At 39.5% G+C, this 20,177-nt stretch overlaps 1 pseudogene; it reads left to right on the top strand.

The window, feature by feature from the left end:
- The first annotated feature begins 18,061 nt into the window (after nucleotides 1-18,061).
- LOC119505491 lies at nucleotides 18,062-19,155 on the top strand (annotated as a pseudogene).
- Nucleotides 19,156-20,177: the final 1,022 nt, after the last annotated feature.

Raw genomic sequence — 20,177 nt, 5'->3', positions numbered from 1 at the left:
TGCCTGATGACAACTACACATGGGGCCCTGGTAGGAACTTCCGTTGGAGCCCAACTTCCCTTGTTCAAATCCGGCCTCTCCCATGTCCATGGTGCATGATCCTGAAGGTACCTGAATCATTAATTTCCTTCTCTGTAAAATAAGGATAATGACCACAACCGTGTCACTGAGACAATGTATGTTAAGCACTTAGCACATTCCTTGCACAGAGTAAGCATTCAATATATGTTATCTACTGGCATATAAAAGCAGGATAAATACTTACACACGCAGCAAGTGGCTTAAATGATAGAATTCTGGGTTTTTCTTAGAACTGTTTTATTGTACTTCATGAATCTGAAAATACAATTAAATTTTTAGAGTGTCATAAAGAAAGCAATAAACCAACATTGTCTTTCCTACTTCTGGTACTGATTTTACTTCTGTCTCAGCCATGATTCTAGCTGTATTAATTTAATAACAGGGTGATTGGTAAAGGCTGAATGAGGTGGCCATTCCCTGTTGCTGCAGCTTATTAAGACAGGCTTAGTTTAGCATCAGTGGGAATAGTACTTCAAGGGTCCTATTATCCAGAGCATTTCCATCTGAGAATCATTACTGACAAGACCCTATAATTCATATATTAATGGGGCATTGAAATAAATTCCATGAAAACAGGTCATTATGGATGTTGTTTGTTTTGCAAAATGAAATTATTTTTGCACACATTTTCAGTGCCCTGTCCCCAAATGAAACCATAAACACAAAGGATCTTGTTTCTGTCTGCAAAATTCTTTTTACTGCTACTAATATTCATTCATTTATTCAAGCAACAATATTTTTTTTCAGTACTAGAGATAGACACAAATGACCAGCCATCCCTATCCTCAAAAAATCACAATCTATCAGATAAATCAAATGATATACTTCAGAAAAATTGAATGAGCTCAAGACTAGCAGCATGTACCCCAAAGTTAGAAAGATGAGAGGAACCCACCCATTCTCCAAAAGGTTTTCCCTTTACCGGATGCCATTTCTTTTTTCTCAAAGTTGAGAATGTCATTGGGCTACTTGGAACATTGTCTTCTTCTGGTCTTTGTTTCTGTTTCTATCACCAGTGATGAGATAATTATTGAAGAAATTCCCTTCTCCACCAGGACTCTGCTAATTACTTAATGATGATGAAGATTTTAAAAATGTGAAAATAAGGTCCACACAAATGACTTGGGGATGGATGCAATTTAATTTTGTTCTCATTGCAAAATTAGCACTCAAGCCCCTAACTTTTTTGGGAGTGGTGCTGGGTTGGCAATCACCATCAGCTGGGTGATGTTCTATCCTTGGGAACGAGGTAACATATGGTTTTAAAAACGTTTTCTGTCTTTTTCTCTCTCATGCACTTTCCTCCCTCTTTGTCTTCCTCCCTTCCTTGTTATGAAGAAGTTACTTAGGGTTGGAGATTTACAGCATACTTTAATGATTAACTTGGCAACGGGAAAATTTCCAACTCAATCTTAAGCACAAAGAGGGTGCTGGAAGATAGCTGCTAAGCTACCTCCGTATCTCCAAGGCAATTAATCTCCGGGACTCTAAGAGAAGACAAACACAAGGAGAGGTGGATTGGAAAAGACCCAAGTATTATCTAACACCAACTCCTCATATATCGTTCTGTTACAAATTACGTCACTAGTGCATTCAAGGAGAAGAGAATTTCTCATCTTCTCCCCAAGAAGGGCTCCTTATCCAAGTTCCACCCACCTGTACTAAGTGCTTTGTCCTGATTCTTTAACCTTTTAATGTCAAGGTCTCAGTATTGCACCCAACTGAGCCTGTAGTCGTGAGTAATGGTGCATAACTAAACCAACTGCCTCTTCACCAAACTAATGCATCTCTCTGAAAAGATCCTGAGTTATGCCAAAGTACTTATTCCATCAGTACCTTAATGAAATCTGGTAAACATTTTCTTCCCTGTGCCTCAAATGGAAACTTTGTAATATACAAAGAGCAAATATGATTCAAGAAAATGTATGAGCATCCTAAAACTTTTGCCCAAATCTCAAAGGTTGACTGAACTCTTACCTGATACATGTATGGATTAGACTACTGTCCATGAGTGGAATCTGAAGCTTCTCAGGAAAGTAAACCCTCTCTCATACTCACAAGTCATCAGTGAATGTGTACATTCGTTGATACTTCAAGTTCCTTTAGCAAGAAAATGAACATCTCATTACAAAGCTAGAGTTAAAACCTCTAACATAAATACTCTTGAACAAAGTAAGTTCTCAAATTCTTTGGCCACATCTCTTTTTAATTCAGTTTTATTGAGATACAGTCACGTACCATACAATCATCCACAATGTACAATCTATAATCATCCACAATGTACAATTAATTGTTCATAGCACCATCATATAGTTGTGCATTAATCACCACAATCAATTTTAGAGCATTTTCATTACTCCAAAAAAATAAGAATAAAAATAAAAGTAAAAAGAATATCTAAAACATCCTAACCTCCCACCCACCACTATTCATTTAATTTTTGTCCCCATTTTTATACTCATCTGTCCATAAACTGGGTAAAGGGAGTGGGAGCCACAAGGTTTTCACATTCACACGGTACACAGTGTAAGCTATACAGTTATACAATCATCTTTAAGAATCCAGGCTACTGGGTTGCAGTTCGACAGTTTTAGGTATTTCCTTCTAGCTATTCCAATACACTAAAACTAAAAAGGGATATTTATATAGCATATAAGAATAACCTCCAGAATGACCTCTTGACTCCATTTGAAATCTCTGTCACTGAAACTTCACTTTGTTTCATTTCTCTTCCCCCTTTTGGTCAAGAAGGTGTTCTCAATCCCATGATGTCGGGTCCAGGCTCATTCCTGGGAGTCATATCCTGTATTGCCAGGGAGATTTACACCCCTGGGAGTCATGTCCCACGTAGAGGAGAGGGCAGTGAGTTTACCTGATTGCCACATCTTAACTAAAAATATCATCTCCCAAAGGTCTATTAAGATACAGGTTCATAACCACAGAATGGGATTAAGACTAAGAAGATATTTTTCCTGGGGTACATAACTCAGTCTAGCACATGTGGTATGACTTGGTCACCTTGATTTAACAGCATGGAGTTATATGCCCTTTGCCCACTTACAAACCTTCAACGGCTCTCCCTGACCAAAGAATAAAGCCCAATCCTTAATCTGCATAGGAAAACGACAGACCCTAAACCTTTCTACAAGATGGTTGGTTAGACTCTGAGTATAAAAACAGGAGTGATTCAATATTTGTATTAGGGCACAGTGGCCATGGTAGAGGGTCTACCAATGTTGTCCTATAGATATCTGTGAAATTGAATACAGACCATCTGAATAACACATCATAGATGCTCATCACACTGAGCATAGGGGCTATTTCCTGGAGAACTGTTCCTAAAGGAATTAAAATACTCAGTTAAAAAAAAAAAAGGTTTCATCCAGTTCTTCAGCTCCAAGTCATTCCTAGGCACATCACGAAGATTTTCTTGATTATCCTGGCCTCAGGTGGTCCAGTTCTCCATTTTTCAAATTCCTGTAGGGATGGTTGTCTGGACACCTCCCTTAGCACAGAACACTGTAGGGTGTTCCTTTCCCATGGACATGCACCAGCTCCCTAACTGGATTCCAAGCTCTCTGAAAGCTGGACTCTGTTTCCCAATGACTCACTGTGACTTGCCACTCCCACAGTCCCTTGCCAAGTGAGTATCTCATTCATGGTATATCATTTGCTACTTTGATCAGTCAATATGTACAGTTTTCATTTTCTTGATTTCTGCTTAATCGGTGTTACCACAAGCACTTTATTACTCTGCAAGGAATTCCCTCAGCCTGTGGCAAAGCCTCCTTCTACCATATGCTGGATTAGAGCCACCTGAGTGCACAAGCTGGCGTACCACTGTCTGCAGAGCCAACATTCCGTCCAGGGGTCAAAGTGGGTTGGAATCTCTCCAGTTTACATTTTACGTGGGTTTAAAGCTCCTGGGCCAATTTCATTGTTTTTTTCTTATTAGAGAAGTTGTGGTTTTATAGAACAATCATGCATAAAACGAGGATTCCCATATACCACCTCACGACCAACACCCTGCATTGATGCAGATCACTTGTTACAACTAATGATGGCACATTTTTATAATTGTACTAGTAATTAAAGTCCACGGGTTAACTTAAGGCTCACTGTTTGTATAGTGTTGTTCCATGGATTTTTTTTTTTAGTTTTTTTATTCTGTAACCATATATACAATCTAGCATTTCCCCCTTTAATCATATGCTGATATGTATTTCAGTGCTGTTAATTGCATTCACAGTGTTGTGCTGCCATCGCCACATCCATTACCAAAACATTTCCATCATTCCAAATAGGAACCCTGTATATTTTAAGCCTTAATTCCCATTTCCTATCCTTACCCTGTCCCCTGGTAGCCTATATTCTAGATTTTTACTCTATGAGTTTGCTTATTCTAACTGTCCCAAATCAGTGAGCTTATACAATTTTCATCCTTTAATGTATGGCTTATTTCATTCAACATGATGTTTTCAAGGTTCATCCATGTTGTCGCATGTATTAGAACTTCATTCCTTTTTGTGGCTGAATAATGTTTCACTTCATGTATATACCACATTTTATTTATCCATTCATCAGTTCATGGACACTGGGTTGTTTCCATCTTCTGGCAATGGTGAATTATGCTACTATGAACATCGGTGTGCAAATATCTGCTCAAGTATCTTCTTTCAATTCTTTTGGATATTTTCCCAGTAGTGGGATCGCCAGGTCACATGGTAATTCTGTACTTAGCTTTCTGAGGAACCGCCAGACTGTCTTCCAAAGCAGCTGCACCATTTCAGATTCCCTCCAGCAATGAATGAGTTTTCCTATTTCTCCGCATCCTCTCTAACACTTGTCATTTTCTGTTTTTTTTTTTTTTTAATGGCAGCCATTCTAATGGGTGTGAAATGGTATCGTATTGTGGTTTTGATTTGCATTTCTTTGATGGCTAATGATGTTGAGCATTTTTTCATGGGGTTTCTGGCCATTTGTATATCTTCTTTGTAGAGACGTCAGTTCAAGTCTTTTGCCTATTTTTAACTAGGTTTTTTAAGTTGGAGGATTTCTTTATATATTCTACATATTAAAGCTTTATCAAAATGTGGTTTCCAAATATTTTCTCCCATTGTGCAAGTTGTCATCTTACTTTCATGATAAAGTCCTTTGAAGAACAAAAGTTTTTAATTTTGATGAGGGCCCCTTTATCTATTTTTTCTTTTGCTGCTTGACCTTTGGGTGTGAAGGCTAAGAAACCATTGCCTAACACAAGGTCCTGAAGACACTTACTTACATTTTCTTTTAGGAGTTTGATAGTTCTAGCTCATATATTATTGTCTTTGATCCATTTTGAGTTGCTTTTTGTGTATGGTGTGATGTAGGAGCCTGTGCCAGTTTGGATGTATTTTGTCCCTCAAAACGCCACGCTCTTTGATGCAGTCTTGTGGGGGCAGATGTATTAGTGTTGATTAGGTTGGAATCTATTGGTTGAGTGTTTCCATGGAGATGGGACTCAGTCAACTGTGGGCAAGACCTTTGACTGGATAATTTCCATGGATGTGTTACCCTACCCATTTAGGGTGGGTCTGAATTAAATCACTGGAGCCGTATAAATGAGCTGACAAACAGAAAGAACTTAGAGCAGTTGTGAGTGACATTTTGGAGAGCAACTGAGAGAGACATTTTGGAGACAGCCATTGAAAGCAGACTTATGCTAGCCTAGAGTTTGCTCCAGAGAAGCTAAGAGAAGACAACATGCCCCAAGAGCAACATTTTGAAGAATGCACAGGAGCTGAGAGAGTAGCTGGAACTCAACCCAGGATCCACAGATGCCAGTCACATGCCTTCCCAGCTAACAAGGTTTTCTGGGCACCACTGGCCTTCCTTCGGTGAAGGTATACTTGTGTTGATGCCTTAATTTGGACGTTTCCATGGCCTTCAGACTGTAAACTTATATCCAAATAAACCCCCTTTATAAAAGCCAATCCATTTCTGGTATTTTGCATAATGGCAGCATTAGCAAACTGGAGCAGGATCCTCCTTATTTAATTTTTTATTATTAATTTTTTTTTTTTGCAAATGGAGATCCAGTTTTCCCAGCACCATTTGTTGAAGAGACTATTTTTTCCCAATTGAGTAGTCTTTGCCACCTTGCCAAAAATCAGTTGGCCATAAATATGAGGGTTGATTTCTGAGCTCTCAATTCAATACCATTGGTCTGTATGTCTGTCCTTGTGCCAGTAACATGCTGTTTTGATAACTCTGGCTTTGTAGTAAGTTTGCAGATTGGTTTCTGTGAGTCCTCCAATTTTATTCTTCTTTTTTAAGGTGGCTTTAGCTATTTGGAGCCCCTTTTCCTTCCACGTAAATTTGACGATTGGCTTTCCCACTTCTGCAAAGAAGGTTGTTGGAATTTTGATTGGGATTGCATTGAATCTATATATATTGCTTGGGGTAGTATTGAAAACTTAATGATATTTATTCCTCCAATCTATGAAGAAGGAATGTCTTCCACTTATTTAGGTCTTCTTTGATTTCTTTAGCAATGTTTTCTAGATTTCTATGTACAAATCCTTTATATCCTTGGTGATATTTGATTCTTTCAGTTAATATTGTGAATGCAATTTTTCTTGATTTCTTCTTTTGATTGGTCATTGTTTATATAGAGAAACAAGCTGATTTGGAGGTGATTATCTTGTACCCTGCAACTTTACCAAATTCATTTATTAGCTTAGGGAGCTTTGTTGTGGATTTTTCAGGATTTTCTGTATATAGGATCATATCATCGGCAAAATAAGGAAAATTTTACTTCTTCTTCTCCAATTTGGATGCCTTTTATTTCTTTTCCTTGCCTAATTGCTCCATCAAGAACTTCCAGTCCAATGTTGAATACCAGTTCTGATAGTGGGCATCCTTGTCTTGTTCCTGATCTTAGAGGGAAGGCTTTCAGTCTTTGACCATTAAATAGGATGTTAATTATGGCTTTTCAAGTATGTACTTTATCATATTGCAGAAGTTCCCTTCTATTCCTAATGTTCTAAGTGTTTTTTATCAAAAAAAGGGAGCATGTTTTGTCAAATTCCTTTTCTGTATCCATTGGGGTGATCATGTAGTTTTCCCCCTTCAATCTGTTAATGTAGTGTTTTACATTAATTGATTTTCTTATGCTGAACCAACCTTGCATACCAGGGATAAATCCAACTTGATCATGTTGTATAATTATTTTAATATGCTGTTGGATTCCATTTGCTAGTATATGGTGAGGATTTTTTTTTAAAATTTTCAGTTTTATGGAGATATATTCACATACCATGCAATCATCCATGATGTACAATCAACTGTTCAAAGTACCATCATATAGTTGTGCATTCATCACCCCAATCTATTTTTGAACATTTTCCTTACACCAGAAAGAAACAGAATAAGAATAAAAAATAAAAGTAAAAAAGAACACCCAAATCATCCCCCCATCCCACCCTATTTTTCATTTAGTTTTTGTCTCCATTTTCCTACTCATCTGGATAAAGGGAGTGTAATCCACAAGATTTTCACAATCACACTGTCACCTCTTGTAATCTACATTGTTATAAAATCATCTTCAAGAATCAAGGCTACTGGGTTGGAGTTTGATAGTTTCAGGTATTTACTTCTAGCTATTCCAGTATATTAAAACCTAAAAAATGTTATCTATATAGTGTGTAAGAATGTCCACCAGAGTGACCTCTCAACTCCATCTGAAATCTCTCAGCCACTGAAGCTTTATTTCGTTTCATTTTGCATCCCCCTTTTGGTCAAGAAGATGTTCTCAATCCCATGATGCCAGGTCCAGATTCATCCCCGGGAGTCATATCCTACGTTGCCAGGGAGATTTACACCCCTGGGAGTCAGGTCCCACATAGGGGGGAGGGCAGTGAGATCACCTGCCAAGGTGGCTTAGTTAGAGAGGGCCTCATCTGAGCAACAAAGAGGCACTCAGGGGGAGACTCTTAGGCACAATTATAAGCAGGTTTAGCCTCTCCTTTGCAGTAATGAGCTTCATAGGGGCAAGCCCCAAGACAAGGGGCTCGGCATATCAAGCCGTCAGTCCCCAGTGTTTGTGAGAACATCAGCATATGTTGAGGATTTTTTCATCTATATTCATAAGAGATATTTCTCTGTAGTTTTCTTTTCTTGTGCTATCTATCCAGCTTTGGTATGAGGGTGATGTTGACCTTATAGGAGGAGTTAGAGAGTGTTCTCTGGTCTTCAATTTTTTGAAATAGTTTGAACAGAATTGGAGTTAAATCTTGGAATGTTTGGTAGAATCCCCCTGGGAAGCCCGCTGTTTCTTATTTTTCATTGGGAGGTTTTTAATTACTGGTTCAGACTCTTTACTAGTTATTGATTTGTTGAGATCTTCTATTTCTTTTTGAGTCAATGTAGGTAGTTTGTGTGTTTCGAAGAATTTTTCCATTTGATCTAGGTGTTCTAATTTATTGGCATACGATTGTTCACAATAACCTCTAAAGGTACTTTTTATTTCAGCAAGGTCAGTATTAATGGCCCCCTTTACATTTCTGATTTTTGCTATTTGTATCCTCTCTCTTTTTTTCATTGTCAGTCTAGCTAAAGCTTTATCAAGTTTATTGATCTTTTCAAAGAACCAACTTTTGGTTTTGTTGATTCTACTTTTTATGTGTTTACTATTTCATTTATCTTTGCTCTGATCTCTAGTATTTCCTTGCTTCTGCTCATTTTGGGTTTAGTTTGCTCTTTTTTTTTCTAGTTCTTCCAGCTTTGAGGTTCAGTGTCTGATTTGCAGTCTTTCATCTTTTTTAATGTACACTTTTACAGCTATAAGTTTCCCTCCAGCACTGCCTTACCTGAATCCCATATGTTTTGGTATATTTTATTTTCATTGTCATTCACCTCAAAATATTTCCTAATTTCACTACTGATTTTCTCCTGAACCACTGGTTGTTTTAGAGTATGTTGTTTAATTCCCACATATTTGTGAATTTTCCCTTTCTCCTTCTGTTATTGATTTCTAGCTTCATTCCATTGTAGTCAGAGAACATACATTGTATGATTTTAATATTTTTTAATTTCTTGAGACTTTTTTCTGACCCAATATATGGGCTATCCTAGAGAATGTTCCATGTGCACTCAAGAAGAAGGTGTACTCTGTTTTTGTCAGGTGCAATGTTCTATATATGTCTGCTAGATCTAGTTGGTTTAGTTTGTCATTCAAGTCCTGTACTTTCCTGTTGATCTTCTGACTAAATGTTCTATCCAGTCTTGAGAGTGGTGTGTTCAAGTCTCCTACTATTAATTTAGAACTATCAATTTCTCCCTTCAAATCTGTCTGTATTCGCTTCAAATATTTTGGGATTCTGCTGTTAGGTGCATATATGTTTATACTTGTTATATCTTCCTGTTAATTTGTCCCCTTTATCAGTATATAATCACCATCTTTGTCTCCCATAACTGTTTTTGACTTAACATCTATTTTATCTGATATTTGTATAGCCATCCCAGCTCTCTTTTGGTTGCTACTGGGATGGTATATTTTTCCCATCCTTTCACTCTCAACCTACTTGTGTGTTGACTTTAAAGTGACTCTCTTGCAGACAGTATATAGTTCGGTCGTGCTTTTTTAAATCCATTTTGCCATTCTCTGCCTTTTGACTGGAGAGTTTAATCTATTTACATTTAAAGTTACCACTGATAATACAGTACTTTCTTCTACCATTTTCTTATTAACCTTCATAAGTCTTATACCTTTTTTTGTCCCTCACTTCTGTTAAAGTCTACTTTTACATGTACTTGCTTTTTTTTGTGTTGTACCATATTGACTGCCTTCTCATTTCTATATGGATATATTTTTCATCTGTTTTCCTTGTAGTTACCATGGGGTTAAAATTCAACATCCTAAGTATACAGCAATCATATTTGGTTTGATACCAACTTAACTTTAATAGCATGCACATATACTTTTCCCATACACTTCTGTTCCCCCACCATTTTTTTTGTACTTTTTGCCACTTACATCTTTGTACATTGTATGTCCCAAAACTTAGATTTATTATTACTTTTTATGCATTTTCATTTTAGCATCTAAGAAGTAGAGTTACACACCAAACAATACAATACAGTAATACTGGCATTTATAATTACCCAAATGGTTACTTTTACCATAGGACTTTATTTCTTTATGCTCCTTTGAATCGCTGTCTAATGTCCTTTTCTTTCAGTCTGAAGAACTCCTTTTAGCACTGCTTGTAGGACAAGTCTAGTAGTGATGTCCTCCCTCAGCTTTTATTTATCTGAGAATGTCTTAATTTCTCACTCATTTTTGAAAAAGAATCTTGCCAGATATAAAATTCTTGACTGGCAGTTGTTTTCCTTAAGCACTTCAAGTATTTCAACCCATTGCCTTCTTGTCTCCATGGTTTCTGAAGAGAAATCAGTACTCAATTTAATTGAGACTCCCTTGAATGTAACACATTGCTTTTCTCCTGCAGCTTTCAGAACTCTCTCCTTGGCCTTTGCATTTGATAATGTAATCAATATATGATGGTGTGTATATTTCTTCATGTGTGTGCCAGTTTCAATGTATCATGTCCCCCAAAACGCCATTACCTTTGATGCAATCTTGTGTGGGCAGATGTATTAGTGTTGATTAGATTGTAATTCTTTGATTGAGTGTTTCCATGGAGATGCGACCCACCCAACTGTAGGTGATAACTCTGATTAGATAATTTCCATGGAAGTGTGGCCCTGCCCATTCAGTGTGGGCCTTGCTTAGTTTACTGGAGCACGATATAAGCTCAGACAGAAGGAGTGAGCTCGCTACAGCCAAGAGGGACACTTTGAAGAATGCACAGGAGCTGAGAGAGGAGCTGAGGCTTACCGAGACATTTTGGAGACAGCCTTTGAAAGCAGACTTTTGCTCCAAAGGAGCTAAGAGAGGACACAAACCCCACAGCAACTAAGAGTGACATGTTTGAGGAGCTGCAGCCTACAGAGAAACATCCTGGGAGAAAGCCATTTTGAAACCAGAACTCTGGAGCATTTGGTAGCCGTGTGCCTTCCCAGCTAACAGAGGTTTTCCGGTCGCCATTGGCCATCCTCCAGTGAAGGTACCCGATTGTTGATGACTTACCTTGGACACTTTATGGCCTTAAGACTGTAACTCTCTAACCAAATAAACCCCCTTTATAAAAGCTGATCCATTTCTGGTGTTTTGCGAAAAGGCAGCATTAGGAAACCAGAACAATGTTTATCCTGTTTGGTGTTCTCTGAGCTTCTTGGATGTGTCTATTCACACCTTTTGCTAAGTTTTGGAAGTTCTCTGTCATTATTTCTTTGACTATTCCTTCTGCCCCTTTCTCTCTTTAATCTCCTTCTCAGACTCCCATAATGCTTATGTTGGTGTGCTTGATGGTATCCGACAGCTGTCTTAGGCTATTTTCATTTTTAATATTTCTTCATTCTTTCTGCTTCTCAGCCTGACTCAAGTGTCTTGTCTTCTAGTACACTGTTTCTTTTGCCAGCTCCAATCTGCTTTGGAAACCCTCCTGGGCATTTTTTCATTTCAGTTTTTGTGATCTTCAACTCCAGTGGTTCTGTTTGGTATCTTTTCAAAATTTATATCTCTTTCCTAATTTTCTCATATTGCTCATTCATTGTTTTCCTGATATTCTTTAGTTCTTTCTCTGTACTTTCCCTCATCTCCTTGAGCATTTTTAAGATCATTTTTTAAAGGCTTTGTTTGGTATGTCCACATTCTCACCTTCTTCATTGGTGTTTTCTGTATCTTTATCTTCTTCTTTGGGTGGGCTATCATTTCCTGTTTCTTTGCTTGTCTTGCATTCTTGATGAACACTATAGATTTTAGTATTTTAAAATGTTATCTCTGAGATTCACCCCCTGGGATGTGTTTCTTGGTTTTGTAGCCAGCTGGTGATAAGAAAGTGATTTTCTTGAGTTTCATCCCTCCAAGCAGGAAAGACTGCCCAAGGTGAATGCAGTGTGCAGGGCTTTCCCTGTCTTTCTGGGCCTCTGTTTTGTCCTGGGCTTTTGATTGTTAGTTGTTTTGGAGTTCCCCTGTTTATAGGAGTTTGGCTGTCCCCTCTGCTTCTCAGAAGACAGACCACCCTCTCCCAGGTATTTGAATCTGGCAGGCCTTTGTTCCAAACAAAGAGGCTTTGTCCCACTGCTATAGTTCTTTATACTACTTTCATTGTCTCAAGCTGCTTTTGCCTGGAGGGCAAATTCTGGGAAGAGAGTCATTCCATAGGGGACTTACCCAAGTTGGTCTTTCCCAGCCAACACAGGGCCACAGACCCACAAAAGGGGCCAGATCAGCTCCAAAGTACCCTGGGGAGGAGATCAGGAAGGATACCAAAATCTTCTTTAATGGCTCCCCAAAGTTGACCTTTCCTGGCACATCCGGCAAATGCAGCCCTTCAGCTAACTGTCCCCTGCAGTCCAGAGGAGGTGCTGCATCTTTAAATCTCTACTTCCTCCGCCCCTGTCCAGGAAGGGCTGAAACAGTGGCTGCCCTCAGAGCCGGGACCCAGCTATCTGAATTTGCTAGTCAAAACCCATGATCAGTGATCAGCCATGCCCACCCTATTCTTGAGGAGGAGGATTTTTTTTGCCCCTTTATGTCACCAGCAGCTAGTCAGGGCCTGGACCCCATGGCAGCCTGCAGTGAGAGTAGGGCATGGGTGCTGTTAGCCACTGCAGGGAGACAGCAATTTACAGTTGTCTTCCCTGGATGCTGTACAGTGTTCTTCTGGCCTCTGAGTTTCAAACATAGTTGTTCCAGGCAGTTCCTGTCCGTTTAATAGTTGTTTTGGTGGAGAGAGATTCCTGGAGCTCCTTACTCCACCATCTTCCCTGGAAGTTCCCCCACTTAATGTTTTTAATGTTTGAAACATGGATACTAAATTAGACAGCATAAAAAAATCCTAAGTCTCCCCACAGATTGGATTCCCCAGGAAGCAGAGAGAGAGAGAGTTTATTAAAAGAAACTTGTGGAAGGGAGGGGAAGCAGGAGTGAACCTAGGGAAACATTGAACTGTGGGTGACACAGGCTCCCCGGCAGCTGGGGCTGACCCCACGGCATCTCTGTAGCCAGAAGGGTCCTTCAGAGTTGTCCCAAGACAGGTCAGGGTGACCAGGCCTGTGTGTCCCAGCCTTCATATAAGGCAGGTCACTGAAGCTGAAGCAGTCCCTGGCAGGCTGAGTAACACGCCCAGCAGCTCTGGCCAGTAACACTCCCAGCAGATGGGGAAAAAAGCGTCCAATGAGGAGAATCTGGGAAATACATATCCACGATCTCCCCACGTATGCTTTCCCAGAATGCATCACGGCAAGCAGGATGTAGGGCTTCTACCCCCCACGAGATAGGGAAAGACCTCTCTCATGCATCCAACATGCTTAAAAATTCAATCAGCCAAATCTCTTTCAATTCATTGACACTTGTGCCTGCCACGAGAAATAGGAAGCTGGCTGTTAATTCATGTGGTCAAGAAATTAATGGATGAAAGGCTTCCTGATACCCACCAACTATGTCCCCCATCAGGGTGTTGAACTTTCTGTCCCCTTTCTGGGAACATGTCTTCAGATAGTCACATGACTCACTCCCTCCCTCTTCTGGGTGTCTGTGCAAATGCCTTACTTGAACCCCACTCTTCCTCTCTTCTTGGCACTCCCTGACCCCCAGAACGTCACCTTTCTGTTTCTCCTTCGAGCTCATCACAGCTTAACATGCTGTATATTTGTTTTCCATTGTTTGTACCCACTTTCCCACACACCCCTCAGAACAGAGGCTCTACAAAGGCAGCGTTGAGCTCCATTTGGTTCACTGCTTATCCCCGACATCCAAAATAGTATCTCACAGATAGCAGGTGTTCGATAAACATGTGATAAATAAATCAATAGTTAAGCAACTCTTCCAAGAATCAGATAACCAATTTGTAGCATCCATAAAATCAGATTTCATTTCCTATTAGTAATATTTAGGGTGCAGTGGTTGGTTTTGCTGGAAATCAACCCTTTGGGTCACACTGATGACTCTGTGAAGGTCATTCCCATTCCCCATCCTTTAGTGGTAACTCTACTCAATATGAGGCTTGGGGAGGGTGAAGGGGGTTGGACAACTCAACCTAATCTCTACAGAGCTCACTTTATAAAATGAGTCAGTTTGTGTGGTCAAGAGGGGTTGGACTAACGTCCTTTCTGACTCTAGGATCCAGTGGTTTTGCACATCTAGATATACGATCTTTTGCTATAGAATGCTGTTAGGTCTGCAAAGCAAAACAGATGGTCAGTTGAGTGGCTTCATACACAGAAGCAGTCAACTTTTTGAAGAGGAATCAAAGAATTTTTTTTGAAACTAAATTGACCAGACAATTCAGTCAAAACAACAATTCTGGTAGCCCTGGAAAGAACAACTCAGCAAGAAAAATATAAACACTAGAGCAGGGACTGCAGGATTTGTATGATGGGAAAACGCCTCCTTAGTTCAATCAGATGTAGGGGGTGGAGTTATTCAAACCATTTGTTTGACCCTATGGAGACTAACTAATCTGTTGATGAATGGCTATCCACATATACGTTGGTCCTTGTGAGATTACATAGACACAGCTATTAGCAAACAAAAGGCACAATAGGATAGGTTAATGCCATCCAGGTTATTTGCGGTAATAAACGCTATGTAGTCTGTCATAGACAATTGACTGTTAAACGTTTAGCTACTCCTAAGTTTTCTGTCATCTGGATACTCAGAAAATATAAGAAAAGTATTACAGAATAAAAGAAAAAAGAAATAGAACTTTCCTAAAAGAGGAAGTTCTGATGGATGCTAATACGAATATTACACAAAAAAGATGTAATTCACAGTAGCATTTAGGATTTAGGAATTCACACGTTGCAAAACATGTATTTTTTTTTCAATAAGAGTTTTAGAAATAAGAGAGAGGAAAAAACTGCCAACTAGTGAGGAGGAAATAATCCCAGTGTTTATTTTGACAGCAAGTCAGTAAATATCTGTCAACATGGAGTGCAGATCTCAGGTTCATAGTTTTCCATCATGAAAAACAAAGCAAAAATAAACTTGTAAAGTTACACATGTCATGAAGTTTTGGTATGGATGGTTTAGAAAGCGCCACTGGGTTTGAGATACTCAGGAGTTGAAATCACCTACTTTGAACCTTGTATTTCTAAGTTGAAAATGCAAAAAAAAAAAAAGTATATGTTAGCTATGTCTACATTATAGAAGGCTCAGAATATGCCATACCAAAAATTCAGTTGCATTGTTTAAATGTATGTTCATCTTATTTTTATTTATTCTTTAAGTGTCAAAATCCATTAAAGTGTGTGTGTGTGAGCACATGTGCTTACTGGGTCTCAGATGTCAGATGTATTTCCTACTGTTCATCTTAGTCAAAAAATGTGGAAAATAGTGCTTTATCTTACGCCATAAACTGGTGAAAAAATATGCCATATTCATGGATTAGGGGATCTAATACAAGAAAAAATGTCAACTTACCCAAATCTATGGATTCCATGCAATTCAAATCACTTTTTGACATATGACAATTTAAATGCAAAATATATATGGAAACATAAATGGTCAAGAATATCCAAAACACTTCTGGATAAAAAGAAGAAAAAAATGGTAGGGGGTAGGTATTTAACTAACCAGATACCAAGAATTACTACTACAAAATTACTACAAAATTATGTAATGGAGACAGTTGGGGTGGGGGGACGGGTATTATTAGAGAAAAAAAATCCATGCACATATGAAAATTTGGTGTTTGACAGAGCTAGCATTACAGTTCAATGAAGGAAAAGATGCGCTTCAATAAATAATATTAATACAATCAGTTATCTATGTGGAAAAAACTAATTGGACTCTGCCTCCAGACATAAACAAAAATTAATTCTAAGTATATTAAAGCTTAATTTTGAAAGGCGAAACTATGACAATTTTAGAAGACAATATAAGGATAATATCTTTATAACCATGGGATAGAAAATAATCTCTCAGACAAAATGCAAATTTCACAAGCCATACAGAAGGAGGTTGATGGACTACATTAAGAATGTCTGTGAGTCAAAAAGTAACCATAAATAAAATGGGAGAAGATATTTGTCACACATATTACTGATAAAGACCTACTCTCCAGAATATATAATGAATTTATATGAATCAGTATGACTCAAAAATGGGGAAAGATATAAATAGGCATTTCACAAAAGAGAAAGCAAGAATGGCCCATAAACAAATAAAAAGTGTCCAAAGTTATTATTAATAAGGAAATGCACATTAAAACCCAATAAGATACCGTTTCTCACATACCAGGCTGGCAACATTTAAAAAGTTAGACACTACCAAGTGTTGACAAGGATACAGAGCACCAGAAACACTCATACACAGTTGGTGGGGGTATAACTTGTTTCAACCACTTTGAAAAAGAGTTCACTATTAGCTAATATATTGAATATCCATATATCCAATGACCAAGCAATTCCAATAAGTATATGCACTGGGGAATGTCTTGTATGTGTGTACCAGGAGTCATGGTAGCATAATTCAAAACAGCAAAAACTGAAAAAAACCCAAATGCCCATCAACAATAGAATGGATAAATAAATTGTGATAAAAGACTATCATACAACAATAAAAATTCATGTACTTCAGCCACATGCAACCATGTGATTGATGGAGCTCAGAAACATAATATCAAGAGAAAGAAACAATTTTCCAAAAAATTCATCCTATGATTTTATTTATACTAAATTAAAAAAAGACAAATGAAACAATTTTCCTAAAAAGGAAGGATTGGCACAGAATTTAAGAGAGCAGTTGCCTCCTGGAGGTGGAAGAGGGAAAGAAATCAGGAAGAGGTATATCTAACACAAGAGTCAGGAAATGTTTTCCATATAGGGCCATAAAGTAAATACTTTCAGCTTTATTCAACTCTGCTGTTGCAACAAAAAAGCAACCACAGACCATATTTAAACCAATTGTGGTAGATGTGTTCCAATAAAACTTTATTTACAAAGACAGGAAGTGGGCTGGATTTGGCCTGCAGGCCATTATTTTCCAACCCCTGATCTAAAACATTAATAATGAATTTGTGGGTGCTCACTAACTAATATTTAAAGAATATACCCACACATACATATACATACATATGTATATTTTTATATACTCTCTGTATGCTCTATTTCATAGTAAAAACACTTTTCAAAATAAGCCAGATGTATGTTGTGCTGGTTTGGATGTATTATGTCTCCCAAAATGCCATCATCTTTGATGCAGTCTTGTGTGGGCAGGAAACGTATTGGTGTTGATTGGGTTGGAGACTTTTGACTGGATGTTTCCGTGGAGATGTGAGCACTCAGCTGTGGGCGAGATCTTTCATTGGATGGTTCCCATGGAGGCATGGCCCTGCCCATTCAGCAGTGGCTTTGATTAGTTCACTGGAGCCCTATATAAGCTCAGACAGAAGGAGCAAGCTTGCTACAGCCAAGAGGGACACTTTGAAGAATGCACAGGAGCTGAGAGAGGAGCTGCAGTTTTACAGAGACATTTTGGAGATGGCCTTTGAAAGCAGACTTTTGCCCCAGAGAAGCTAAGAGAGGACAAATGCCCCAAGAACAACTGAGAGTGACATTTTGGAGAGAAGCTGAAGCCTAGAGAGGAACACCCTGGGAGAAAGCCGTTTTGAACCCAGAACTTTGGAGCAGATGCCAGCCACGTGCCTTCCCAGCTAACAAAGGTTTTCTGGACACCATTGGCCATCCTCCAGTGAAGGTACCCGATTGCTGATGTGTTACCTTGGACAATTTATGGCCTTAAGACTGTAACTGTGTAACCAAATAAACCCCCTTTTATAAAAGCCAATCCGTTTCTGGTGTTTTGCATTCCGGCAGCGTTAGCAAACTAGAACATATGTTAAAAACAAAAACAGGGACCAAGCAAGAACCAGCATCCGGAAACAGACCACTTTGCTCCTCCCTCAGAATGAATGGAGACAAGGAATCTGATGTTTATGCCCAAGAAAAGCAGAATTTCATCCAACACTTCTCCCAGATTGTTAAGGTGGTGACCGAGGATGAGATGGGGCACCCAGAAGCAGGAGATGCTGTTGCCTGGCTCAGAGAGATCCTGGAGTACAATGTCATTGGAGGCAAGTACAACCGGGGTTTGACGGTGCTGGCAGTGTTCCAGTAGCTGGAGGAGCCAAAAAAGCAGGACGCTGATAGCCTCCAGTGGGCCCTGACTGTGGGCTGGTGTGTGGAACTGCTCCAAGCCTTCTTCGTGGTGTCAGATGACATCATGGATTCATCCCTCACCCGATGGGGACAGCTCTGCTGGTATCAGAAGCCAGGCATGGGTTTGGATGCCATTAATGATGCCATGCTGCTTGAAGTGTGTATCTACCATCTGCTGAAGCTCTGTTGCCAGGAGCAGCCCTATTATCTGGACCTGATTGAGCTCTTCCTGCAGATTTCCTATCAGACTGAGGTTGGGCAGACGCTGGACCTCATTACAGCCCCCCAGGGCAATGTGGATCTTGGCAGATTCACTGAGAAGAGATACATATCCATTGTCAAGTACAAGACAGCTTTCTATTCCTCCTACCTTCCTATAGCTGCTGCCGTGTATATGGTGGGCATTGATGGGGAGAAGGAGCATGGCAATGCCAAGAAGATCCTGCTGGAGGTGGGAGAGTTCTTTCAGATTCAGGACGATCACCTTGACCTTTTTGGGGACCTCAGTGTGACCGGCAAGATTGGCACTGACATCCAGGACAAGTGCAGCTGGCTGGTGGTTCGGTGTCTGCAACAGGCCTCTCTGGAGCAGCGCTGGATCCTGCAGGAGAATTACGGGCAGAAGGAGGCTGAGAAGGTGACCTGGGTGAAGGTGCTGTACAAGGAGATGGAGCTGCCAGGTGCCTTTACGCAGTACAAGGAAGACAGTTACAGCCGCCTTTGGGTCTCATCAAGCAGTGCTCTGAGCCCCTGCCCCCGGCTATCTTCTTGGGGCTGGCGCACAAGATCTACAAGCGGAAAAAGTGACCCAAGAGACTGCGAGGGCTGGGAGGGGAGGCTCTTAATAAATTAGTCTAAACTTCCAAAAGCAAAAACAAAAACAAGAAACAAACTTCTCTACAAAAGCCTAGCCAATGGCCGCCATGTGGCCTTCTTATGCAGAGCTTCAGGGAGAAAGGCTGTTTCCTTCCGAGGGAAGAGCTAGTGCCACAGAACACCCTAGAAATGACAGAGGAGGCCCATGACTGACCTGGAGGTGTCTTACCACAGTGTCAGTTGAATAGAAGCTTATTCTTTTACTCACTCATTCATTCCTCCATTTTTTTTTTATTTATTCATTTGCAAACATGTATTAAATGCAGTCTACGTGCAAAGCACTGCGTAAAACCTGACCCTCTTTCTGGAACCAGAATGCTCTCTAGGCACTAGGCTCTATTCACTAAGACATACAGCAAGTCCACTTTCCAGAGAAATTAAGTATTACAGAAGCTGAGGCTCAGACTCACAATCCCACTGCTAAAAAGTCAGAGAAGGTGAGAATCAAACCCAAATTTCATCCACTGCCTGGCACATGGCACATGGCAATACCTGGGATTATAATTATTTTATTATTTCCCAGCCATTCTAAGTCTCGATCGCCATCCTCCCATTGAATTCTCCCAGCTTCACACTCTTTGCTTTGCCTCTGTAGACAGAAACTCTTTTCCCTCTGGGACAGGCTATTACAAGGTGATTATCAGCAACTCCAGTCTACCTTCGAATGACAACTCAGCTAGACTGTTTGGGCTCAATTTGTGGCTCTACCATATAGTAGCTGTGACACCTTGGACAAATTACTTAAGTGCCCTAGGTCTCTTTCATATGTAAAATAGGAGTAATAGTAGTATTTATCTCAGAGTCATAATGAGGATTGAAGAAGTCAATACATCTAAAGCATTGATTCTGGCACAAATAAGCTGCACATAAATTTTAATTATCATTATCATCAAGTTGATTAGATGTATTCTATTAACACCAAAACTTTAAATATTGGTTCTTGCCATTGTACA

This window comes from Choloepus didactylus, chromosome 10, assembly GCF_015220235.1.
Source record: "Choloepus didactylus isolate mChoDid1 chromosome 10, mChoDid1.pri, whole genome shotgun sequence".
In the NCBI taxonomy this organism is placed as follows: domain Eukaryota; kingdom Metazoa; phylum Chordata; class Mammalia; order Pilosa; family Megalonychidae; genus Choloepus; species Choloepus didactylus.
Note: the sequence above shows the minus strand (reverse complement) of the source record. Positions and strands in the feature narration are given on the sequence as shown.